Genomic DNA, 10,132 nt, shown 5'->3' with positions numbered 1-10,132 from the left:
CAGTGTCACACTCAGCTAATCTGTGTTCTTCCTACGTTAGGAAATTTTGGAATTACTTCTTTTGTAAAATCTATATTTTCTGCTTATCACTTTAATTGTATTAAACGCCTATAGGCAGGAAATGTAGCCCCAACTATTGCATTAATGTTCTTATTGTCCTAATCAAGAATATTGCTGAAAAACACCTTACTGTTCCTTGCCCCAATTTGGGTTAGCGATATTATTACACTGCTCCAAATCTTCAGTATAACTTCCTTTCTGTCAAACATTTCCTCTCTCTTAAATTGCTTACAAACTTCCTGAACTTCTTTATTGTCATCTCAGGAAACTGGGGTATCTAGTAATATTTCAGTTCTACGTGTTTTAATTATTATTTGAGATTAATGACCTCTATATTAAGACTCTAGATCTACCTTATGATTATCATTTTGCAGTACAATTTAAGGAATAAAGAACTGCACAAATGTGCTGTTGAGAGTGTGTAGTTTTCCCTGCTAATTTAAGACAATGGGTATTGTTCATTTGGTAGACCGGGTTTTGTTTACGTGCATTTCAGCAGTTACATGTTAAAATCAGTATCTCTGTTAGTATTTAGTATAGTTCTTGGTTATAGCCATTTCTCAGAAATAGGTTTGCATAGATCACTTTAGTATACTTTTTTAGAGAAACACTTTGTGGTGCTTAATGGTCATTTTTTCAAACAAATACATCAGTTTAAATACCATTAAATACAATTGGGAAAATGAATTAAAAATAACAATTTGTTTAGGTATGAAAAACAAGTGTAGTTACGGTGCTGGGACAATTTCTGCAAGTCACAGCACACAGCCCTGCCTGGAGAATGTTACACCCCCATCTCCTTTTCCTCAAACTGCAGGGTGAAAATCATGTGTTTTCCCCTCAGCTTTTGGATATTAATAAACTGAAATAAATATTTTACTTCAATAGGAATACCCATGCAAGAAAGGCCTTGTAACCTTAATACATTGATGTGCCACGCACGCAAGTTTCTCACCTTTACCATATGCAGTAGGTGTACTGCATGCTACTTGCACGGATACCTCATATTAGTAATGTAAAATGCAAGAGGCACAGATAATGGTTGCTGAATATGGGCGTTGCAACTTACTGTGGAACTACCCGGTCCATTGGGGTTTGTTTCATTTTAATTTGATTTTTGAAGCTAATCCTCAGAAGTGACTGAATGGAGGTATTACAATGTCCAATCCTTATATGCCAGTGGAGCTGGGTTAGGTTTTCAGAGGTTTATTATGCAAAATAGCTCAGTAGATGTGGCATGGTAATGAATGGTTTGGAAAAATACCGGGAATAGGCTACTTGACTGGAATTCTCTCCCTAAATTGTATTTGTTTTTTAAGTACAGCATTACAGGGCCCCGTGCAGCCAAATGGTCAGTAACCTCTGAAGGCTGATTTTGCCAGTCCCTCTCAGCTGTTTCACGATGTTCCAGCAGTGCAAGCACGAACAGAGATCGCCTTGATATATTGTTATAGCACTTCTCTCAGCATAGAGGGGACTCAAGGGAAAAGCAGCCCAGCCTTAGTTAAGTGTAGCTGGCTTGCACATCAGTGTTAAATTTTCACTTCTGCTTGCTTTAGACCAGCCATTTTTACACTTATCCCATTCTACCTGTCTCCAAAACAGGTGGATCAACCGAGCACCCAAGGCTCCAAGCAGCACTCCATATGCAACACTTCATGTATCTGAGAGGAAAAAGGAAAATGTCTTCCTTTTCAGGAAAACAAAAAATTACTTTGAAAAAAGAAAGACACCCTTCTCATTAGTGCATCCAGTAGATCATTATTAGTTTCTGTTTGGAAGAGACAAAACACAACAGCTTCTGCTGCTGGAAAACAAAGCACTAAGAAGATGAAAAACAACAACAGCTTCTCCCTGTTTGCACGTATTACCAGGCCTCAATTTTCTCTTCAGCATCCTGTCCAACTTGTTTTTCCTTTAATTATCATAAATCGAGGTTGCAAGTCAAATCCCTCGTCAGTCTGAGCAAATCTCACCGTATTGGGGACCCATTTGATTCAGTGGAGACCATGAGGAATAAGATCACAGGGGAAAGCTGATAAAATAAGATTGTTCGATCAATTATTTTTATTGCAACAAATCAAAAAAAAAAAAAAGACTGAGCTTGCCAACCCGAGTGCCATTACATGACAGTGGAAGAAAAACAGGTTTGGGGATGTCACTGGCTTCCATCTGATCCGTGTTTTAAATACCAAAGGCCAGCAGCCCTTCCCGTATAGCTGGGGGCTTCTCCCCTTCAAGAAGGATGGCAAGGCACAGCTCCAGCCTTCGTAGCACGTGCTCAGCTCCCGGCTGCTACCTCCAGGGCCATTACTTCATTTTCTGTTGGGAAGACGTAGTAAAACCCTTTCCCATCTGGAGTCCAGCCCAAGGTCAATGTGTGAGGCAGCAGTTACCTTCCTAAGGAATATAAGATCAAAGATCCAGCTTGGCATCTCTTCATCTTCCATTGTTTCTTCAACAGCTTCTCTGACATCCTCACTGAAACAATTTCCAAGCTATCCCACATGTTCCCTTTGTATAGCAGGGCTTTCTGTCTCACTGCTAGGTCATGGGGCAAAGCACAATAATCTATTTTAAGGTTTTGCTGCTATATGCAGGGAGTTGTCAGATCTAACATTTAGGTCCACATACAAGTCTCGGTGAAAAGCTTGAGCGTTTTATTGAATAATAGCATGCTGAGGTTTCAGAGCTCACACAACACCGTGTGGGATTCACAAGAATTTAAAATACTTCAGTAACTTACACCAATATCAACAGACCAACAATCTCCACAAAATCTTTTGGCCTTCAGGATTTTGCTTAGCGCTTCATAGTTCAGTACATTTTTAGTCTTGTAGTGACAACATATTTTTTTTCAGTTGAAGATTTTTCTCTTCTCCTGAAATCCTTAGGAAAAGCAAGAGCTATTTTACAAGAAGAAAGTTTTGACAACATAAAGTTCATTATGTTATTTTCACAGACCTAAACAACTGAATGTCTGAAAACTGCTACAGGATATTTATTAGTATTCACAGAATTTTATTCTTTTTTTTTTCCAGATAAAGTACCATTTGATCTAAATGAAAGAGATATTCCTTTCAAGTCAGCAGCAGTTTGTGTCAAAAGGAATGTTTATTTTCTGTGCTGATTCAGCTTATGGGTATTGAAGCATGAAACCTCATAGATGGGCATATGCACGGTGCAATTACGATGCGCATTTGGAAAAAAAGTTGTGTTGCCATGTAGTTACTAACTACGTTAGGTTTCTCCTTTTGTATGAATTCTTTACATTCATGAGCAAGCACAAATTATACATATACATATATATATATGGCAAAATAGCATCCTAAAGTAGGGGTGTGAGGGGCTGAGAGGGTAGGCACAGTTGCTGAGATAAGCTAACGCAGGCTGAACTGAGCAGGTGAAACACCTCTCTGGAGCAAAGCAGCGTTATCAGCTCCAGTAGGCTGGGTTACATCACTTGGAGATCCGTTCAGAAAGGTGCTTAATGGTGACCTACTTTACCCCCTGACTTCGGAGTTGGTTGTTTTTCCTCGTTATACCTGCTTTTTGACCCCTCAGGCTGCCATCAGACTGAGTGCTAAGGCTGTAGCACTCTTACTGAAAATGACCGAGCTCTTACAGCAGCTGACAGCAGTACCTAATTTGGCCTATTGTGTTTACTAAAGGAGACATCAAAGGAGTCTCTGTTGCACTTTCAAGATATGTCTGGTTTTTTATTACTTTGAGGTAACTGATTACTAGTCAGATTCAGACCATCCTAATTTGGTTGCTCCTCCAATGCCTGTTCCAGGATGCAAACGTACTGAGCAAACCACAGTCTTTGAGGAGCATTTGGGTTCGACAAATGCTTTGAACAGTTTGCCTAATGCAAGGTAAAAGTCCAGATTAGATGATCAGGATGAAAGTTTATTATTCAGACAGGCTAGGTAACGTATTTCATGGGCTCCCTGGTATGTGTAAGGCAGGTCAGGCTTCACAACGTGCTGCATTGCTTGATCAGAAGCGTAGGCTTCAATTCACCTGGCTTGCTACATTCTGAGTTCAGTTTTCATTGTTTGGTTACTTACAGGCAATTAGTTAGCCCGTGCCAATCAGGACACTGATACTGTACTTTATACTTGTGTATTTAATGCCCTTCATCTTAGTTGAGACAGGAGGTTTTATACAAACTAATGCTGTTTCCCTGGCAGAATTATTACATAGCTTTGTACACTGCAGTGTTTTAATTGTCTGATGCTGTATTGACATACTTCACTCTAATGATTTAAGTAAATAGGAAAGTCCACAGAAATACTTCAATGTTTCTTTGGTTTGTTTGGTTTGTCTTTGAACTGACAGAAGTATATGCCGTGTATTTGGACAATGGATCTAACTAGCCAAGTATCGTGTTACTACGACTCATTTTACTTTGTCCTTTTGAGCAACCTCATCTTTAAAGATTTGGCTGATCTTTTCAGGTTTTGGTATGTCCCAATTAAAATGTCCAAGAGGTTGCTTGGAGTTCAAATGCCCAGGTAATTACAGCCAAATATAGCTCTTGGAAGGAAGGAATATTATTCTAGTTTGCTGTCAGTGTAATTTGGGAAATATTGCTGATGACTCTAAATCACCGATACTGAAATTAGCCAGTTGTTACACGATTCATCATTATGGTTATGGGGATGGATCAGGGCAGTATTTCCGGGCGAGTGGGTTGTGACACACATGATAGTCATGAAACAGGTTGGCACGTTGTTGAAAATTTTGCAAAATAGAAAGCAAGGGCAACCTTGTTTCTCCACTCCTGAAAACTTTTTTTCTTCTAGGTCAAGCATGCTTTGCAGCTTCTCAAGAAAAAGTGACAAATCTTTTTTTTTTTTTTTTTTTTTTTAATAATGGGACTTCATCTGGAAAAAAATACCCCCAAACTGAAAAAAATACTGGTTTGAAGACTTGTTAGTGGCATCTAGAGATACTAATTTTCCCGTCATAGCAATTTAAATTTCAAGTTAACTGGGAAAAAGAGAATTTATTAGTCCTTCCTGAATATTTGGTGGCCTTTGGTAAGTGATTTTGTGATCTCTGCATAGCTCCTGTATCAGAAAAACAAACACAGCTGCAATTAGGCATGGAGGACTCAGGTACTCTAAGACTAAATGATGTGCTCACCCTTACATAGTTTAGGATATTTGACAAACCAAGTCTTGTTGAACAGACATTCTAAGGGATGATGTGTGGCATTCATTTCTACTGTACCTGGTTTCTGAAAAATTAGAACATTTCTGTCCCTGAAGCTATCAAAATAACATCTTGTTCAGGCACCAAATGCACATAAAAGTGTAAAAAAAACGAAGAAAAATAATTCAATTCCTCCTGGGGAAACAGCTTAAAACATTCTCAAGTATCTTAATAAACTGAATATAGATACTTATGACAAGAATAATTTTCAATAAAAGACTTTTTTCTCTAAAAAGAAGGGGCACTAAATCTTTTTCTGTTTTCCAGGAGCACTCTCCTAGCATGTTGATCAAGACAAATGCCTCTTAATTACTGTGTATTTCTTTTTCATTTTCCATTTAATTTTTATCTTTCACAGTCATTAGGCTCACCTTTCCTGTAAAGTAAGTAAACCTTTTAAACTTTGATGTGATGTGATTATAGCCTACTTTTCGTGTTGGTTGCTTTCACTGCTGATTAGAGGGAAAAAATAAACTGATTTTTACAAAATGCTTTTACTTTGCAGATGTTGTATCTCCCTGTACTGGGGTGATGTGCAGAACTGATACTAGATTCTGATGGTATCTCGAAGGGCAAGTGAGAAAGTGACTTAGAAATCTTCGAGGAAACAGCCAACTACCTAGATCTCGCACAGCTTAGCCTTGAGGAGGGAGGCAGGCTGAGAAATCTCCAGAGTGCTGCTGTTTCACAGCAGCCTGAGAAATGATCAAGTGCCGTTTTACTGCGGTGTCAGTGGGCAGCATGACACAGGAAGAAGTTAAGAGCAGAGTGCAGGCGTACTGCAGAGATCGTGTACTCTGTCCTCGGGAGGGGAAGCCGGTAGTTTTTCTGTGCTATAATTAGGCACTGCCAACAAATGCACGTTGCGTCACAGGAATCAGTCTTGTGGCACGCTCACCTTTGCCTTCCAAAATGAAGGAAATATCTTTCAGTGACAGCTATTACACCAGGGAGTAAAGTACTCAGGGGACAAAGACAGCCTTAGCTGTCTGGTCAAGGATACAGTCTTCCCTGACATCAGAGATCAATGCAGTTCGAAAGGGAATAGCGTGCAGTTGGTTCCCTGCTGAGAATGCATGGACACACGGTGCTTCTTTTCCCTGGAATTCCCATGCTAAGAGAGCTGGTTGTATTTTTTGGTAGTGGTGTTACTCACAGCTGTCCGTGTAGTAGTGTGCCGCTTGTCGGCTTTGTCCTCTGTCGGTCCTTCAGCGCAGGGGAGGAGGTATCTGTTTTTCATCACTGCAGCTTCCTCCCAGGGGACAGTCTGGGGATTTTGTAGTCTGTTTTGTTGCAACAAACCAGGCAGAACCTGCCACAAATCAGTAACCTATCTGGTCTTTTTTGAAGTTATTAGTGTATCCTAAAGATACTTGTTCTGATATGAGTAAAAATTTGAATTAGCAACTCTCTGGAAACCAATAAAGTTCCAAACCTGTGCAATTCTTTACGCAACCAGGGGTCGGCCTGGATCCTCGTGAGCTATTACGTATTGGATCAACTTACTAATGCGGATGGAAAGATTGGATCAAAGTTTAAAACTCGTTGCAATGTTATATTTAGTAGTGCATCATTAGCACTACTTCACTGATGCTACCTACAACAGTGTCATGTCATACAACTTCAGTTACTTCCTCAGCTTTATTTAAAGGCAACAGGAATCAGTAACCTAGCATTTGGATAGTTTTATCCTGCGTTATTTTTGCAAATATTCTAGTGACTGTGAAAGCCACTGTTGTGGACTAATGCTAACCATTGCAAAAAAGACAGTCCTGGCTTGTAAAAATCTAACAATGTAAAAAGAGACAAACTGTACTTTATCTGGGGATATCTAGGAAATCAACACTGAAGACACCTATTCCTTCTTGGGTTGGGATTTTCTTCAGCTTTGTTTCATATCCTCAACCATAACTTATGCACAGCACTTCCCCAAGACACTCCCCAGCAACAGCAGTCAGAAGAAGAAATTAAAATGTTAAACCTGTGGCTGAGAGATCAAAGAATGATTATTTCTTATGTACAATTGCACATAGGCTCTGGTCTTTCTTGCACAAAGTAGCATTTTGGAATTTGATACAATTCTTAGAAATCTTGCCATTTTTCTTTACATTCCTGTTTTCATTCTTTTTGGAAATGAGTGCTCTACAACCCATGACAATAAACAGCATTCTGAGCCGCAGGGACATTTGAAAATGCAACAATAATACATGCTACAGTAGGACACTGCAGCTACTTAGGCAATTACAATAGCACCTGCTTTCAAAACATAATAGTTACATTGTAAAATGCTTAGACATTAGCTAGATTAAAAAGTAATACCAGGCTAACTTCTTTCGGTCTGGATTCTCCTTTCATCCCCCATTGATTGTAAAATAATTTAGTATAATTTTATAATATGATAATTATGCTATCACAAAATTACCCTCCTGATTCGTTTATAAGTGATTTATTTTCTCTATCCATTTTTCTCTCAAGCATGGTGCACACTGCAGAGGAGCAGATATTTTCCACAAGCTCCAGCAGAAGCCACTTCCAGTGCCAGTTCGGAGAGTCAAGTGAAAGCACGACAGTCTCAGCTTTCTTCTAACGGCAATTAAGCCTCTGGATGTAAAAATAACAAATGAAAACCTAACTTGGCTGCAACGCAACGGCAACTCACTCACAATGTTCATAAAGCAGGAAAGTAACCTTATATATACATATGGTCTTATGGATTATGTGTTTTAAGCCAGTTTACTTATTATTTGAGACTCGTTTTTTTAATACTTGGGTGTTGACAGTGCTGCATACTGACGGAGACCACATGAAATGAATCACAGTTCCTGCAGCCCTTCTGGGGTGTCATGATTTTGCTTGCTTTTGGGGAAGCAGAAGAATAAGAGATCTTTAGAAACAGCAGGAACGGCAGCTAATCAACCCCCATTGTGAAATGATTCAAATACGAAGGGAGAGATCTAGCTTCCTCCTAGATAGAGCCATGCATTTGCTGATGCCAGAACCCAGCCCTTTGGCGACAGGCTAGTTTTTATTTGACAACAGTAGTTTTGCCTGCTGCAGAGATTATTCTAGGCGCTCGGTATGGATAATGGCAATGCCAATTCCAAGAAAATGGTTTTAACAACACAAGACATCCTGTTGATAGAAAAGCTCATAAACACGAAAGAAAGCTGAGCAAATTACTGCGCTACTTAGGCTTGTTTTAGAGATGGAAGGATTGTGTGTCTGCTACCTTGGAATATTTCATCTTTTATCCTTACAGGTATGTACTTGGTAAAATAAAATACATAAATATCATCTATAAATGTTCTTTTCCTTCGCAAATCTTAATGTGTTCTAGACAGACCAGCACGCATTACCTCATTTTGCAGCTGAATTAAAGGTGCAGGGGCATTAAGCAATTTATGCAGGGTTAGAGAGGAGGAACACCAGCAGCTTCTTTTCACCTGCGTTCAGATGGAGCAGGGCTGACCAGCTTTTGGATGCTGAAGGCGACTCTTACTTCTACTGGGAGCTGGACAAATGCAGCTATGTTTTAGTAACATTGCACTTAACAGAACAAGCCCCACCAAACATGATCTGCACCTCTGCCATGAACTTTTCCACCATTCTCACCAAAGCATGCATAGGAGCAAGTCCTTTTGCCAGTTCTCTTTTGAATTGTATTTTGGGAGTTCCTTGTAACAGACCTGAGCTAGCACTAATGATGTAGACCTCCTCACGTGGCCTCCAAGCTGCACCTTGTCTGTAATGTACTTAGTTGCTGAAAAATCTTAGTGATAGAGGATACTTACTGCTGAAAGCAACAATTATGTTTCAGTATTGGTGACCTAGGTTCTGTTCCAGTAGCTGTGCTTGGGCTTTTTGTGCTGTTTTTATTACAGCAGCTCCTATATTCCCTGCCCAACACCAGATTTTCAGTGGCCATGTTCAGTATGAAACACATAGGCAGAGGCAATCTCTACTTTAAACATTCACAAAACAAAGCTAAACATGCAACAACAAATGACCCTGCCCTTCTTCCCAAAGTGCTAGAAGATTTTCCAGATACCCAGCAGCACTGAGATTTGAGGCACAAAGAGATATGGACTTGTGTCCATATATATGTCCACACAGGGGGTTAAATGTCTATAACAGAAAGAAGATGTCACATGCCTGGTAAGCCTCTTGATATTAACCGATCTTAAGTCCTTCCCCTGTAACTAGGTCCCTAAAGATGGACAACTGCGTAAAACCTTCTTCTTTTCTGCAGGACTGAGCAAGCCTGCAGCTTACATTTTTCCCCTTAAGTCAAACAGGAAGTTTGCGGCCAAGTTGGAGAGTGAACACAGATCTCCCAAGCCCCAGTTCAAACCGGATGTCCAAAGACCATCTTTTGCCTCCCCTCCAGCTAATAACCTCATTCAGGCTTCACTTTCTTTATAGTTTTTCCACAAGCAATGACATCACCCTTTCATATACCAAAACTACTCACGCCTCACGTCAAGTGATGCCCATGCAGACAGGCAAGGCGCAGTGAGAGCGGTTCCTCTCTGCAGCATGTGCAGAGTGTCTAGCGGTGTGCTGAGTGGAGCGCAGATCAAAGGCGGTGCAGCAGGGCTCAGAAGCTCAGTGAAATGTCAGCTGTGCTCCCCATGCCACAGCGAGCATCCAGAGGAGGCTGAAAGAGCAGAGGAAAGGATGGAGGGAAGGACAGGGACTCTCAGCCTCAGCGTGAAGTTGTTTGATTCATAGCTGAAGGATTTACTTGATGTATCTTCAGCCTTGCGTATTTTTTCTCTAGAGTTTCACAAACAAGGTTACATCATGACAGATCTGATTTGCAATCTTTGCAGAATAATCAAACATTTTG

General features: G+C 40.2%; 1 protein-coding gene across 7 annotated transcripts in view; it reads right to left on the bottom strand.

The window, feature by feature from the left end:
- Positions 1–7,271: 7,271 nt before the first annotated feature.
- The window catches only part of LOC121069133 (sodium/hydrogen exchanger 9B2-like), a 37,400-nt gene continuing 34,539 nt past the window's right edge, over positions 7,272–10,132 (bottom strand). For 6 of the 7 annotated variants that reach the window (XM_040554915.1, XM_040554917.1, XM_040554918.1 and 3 more), the window contains 3 exons: positions 9,755–9,940; positions 8,640–8,794; positions 7,272–7,884 (listed from right to left, as the gene is read on the bottom strand). The gene's annotated coding sequence lies outside the window, so the exon portion shown is untranslated. The remainder of the gene's footprint in view (positions 7,885–8,639; positions 8,795–9,754; positions 9,941–10,132) is intronic. The other variant, XM_040554920.1, reaches the window with a different exon arrangement.

This window comes from Cygnus olor, chromosome 4 (genome assembly GCF_009769625.2).
Source record: "Cygnus olor isolate bCygOlo1 chromosome 4, bCygOlo1.pri.v2, whole genome shotgun sequence".
Lineage (NCBI taxonomy): Eukaryota > Metazoa > Chordata > Aves > Anseriformes > Anatidae > Cygnus > Cygnus olor.
The sequence above is the reverse complement of the archived record's forward strand: the minus strand, read 5'-3'. Positions and strand labels throughout refer to the sequence as shown.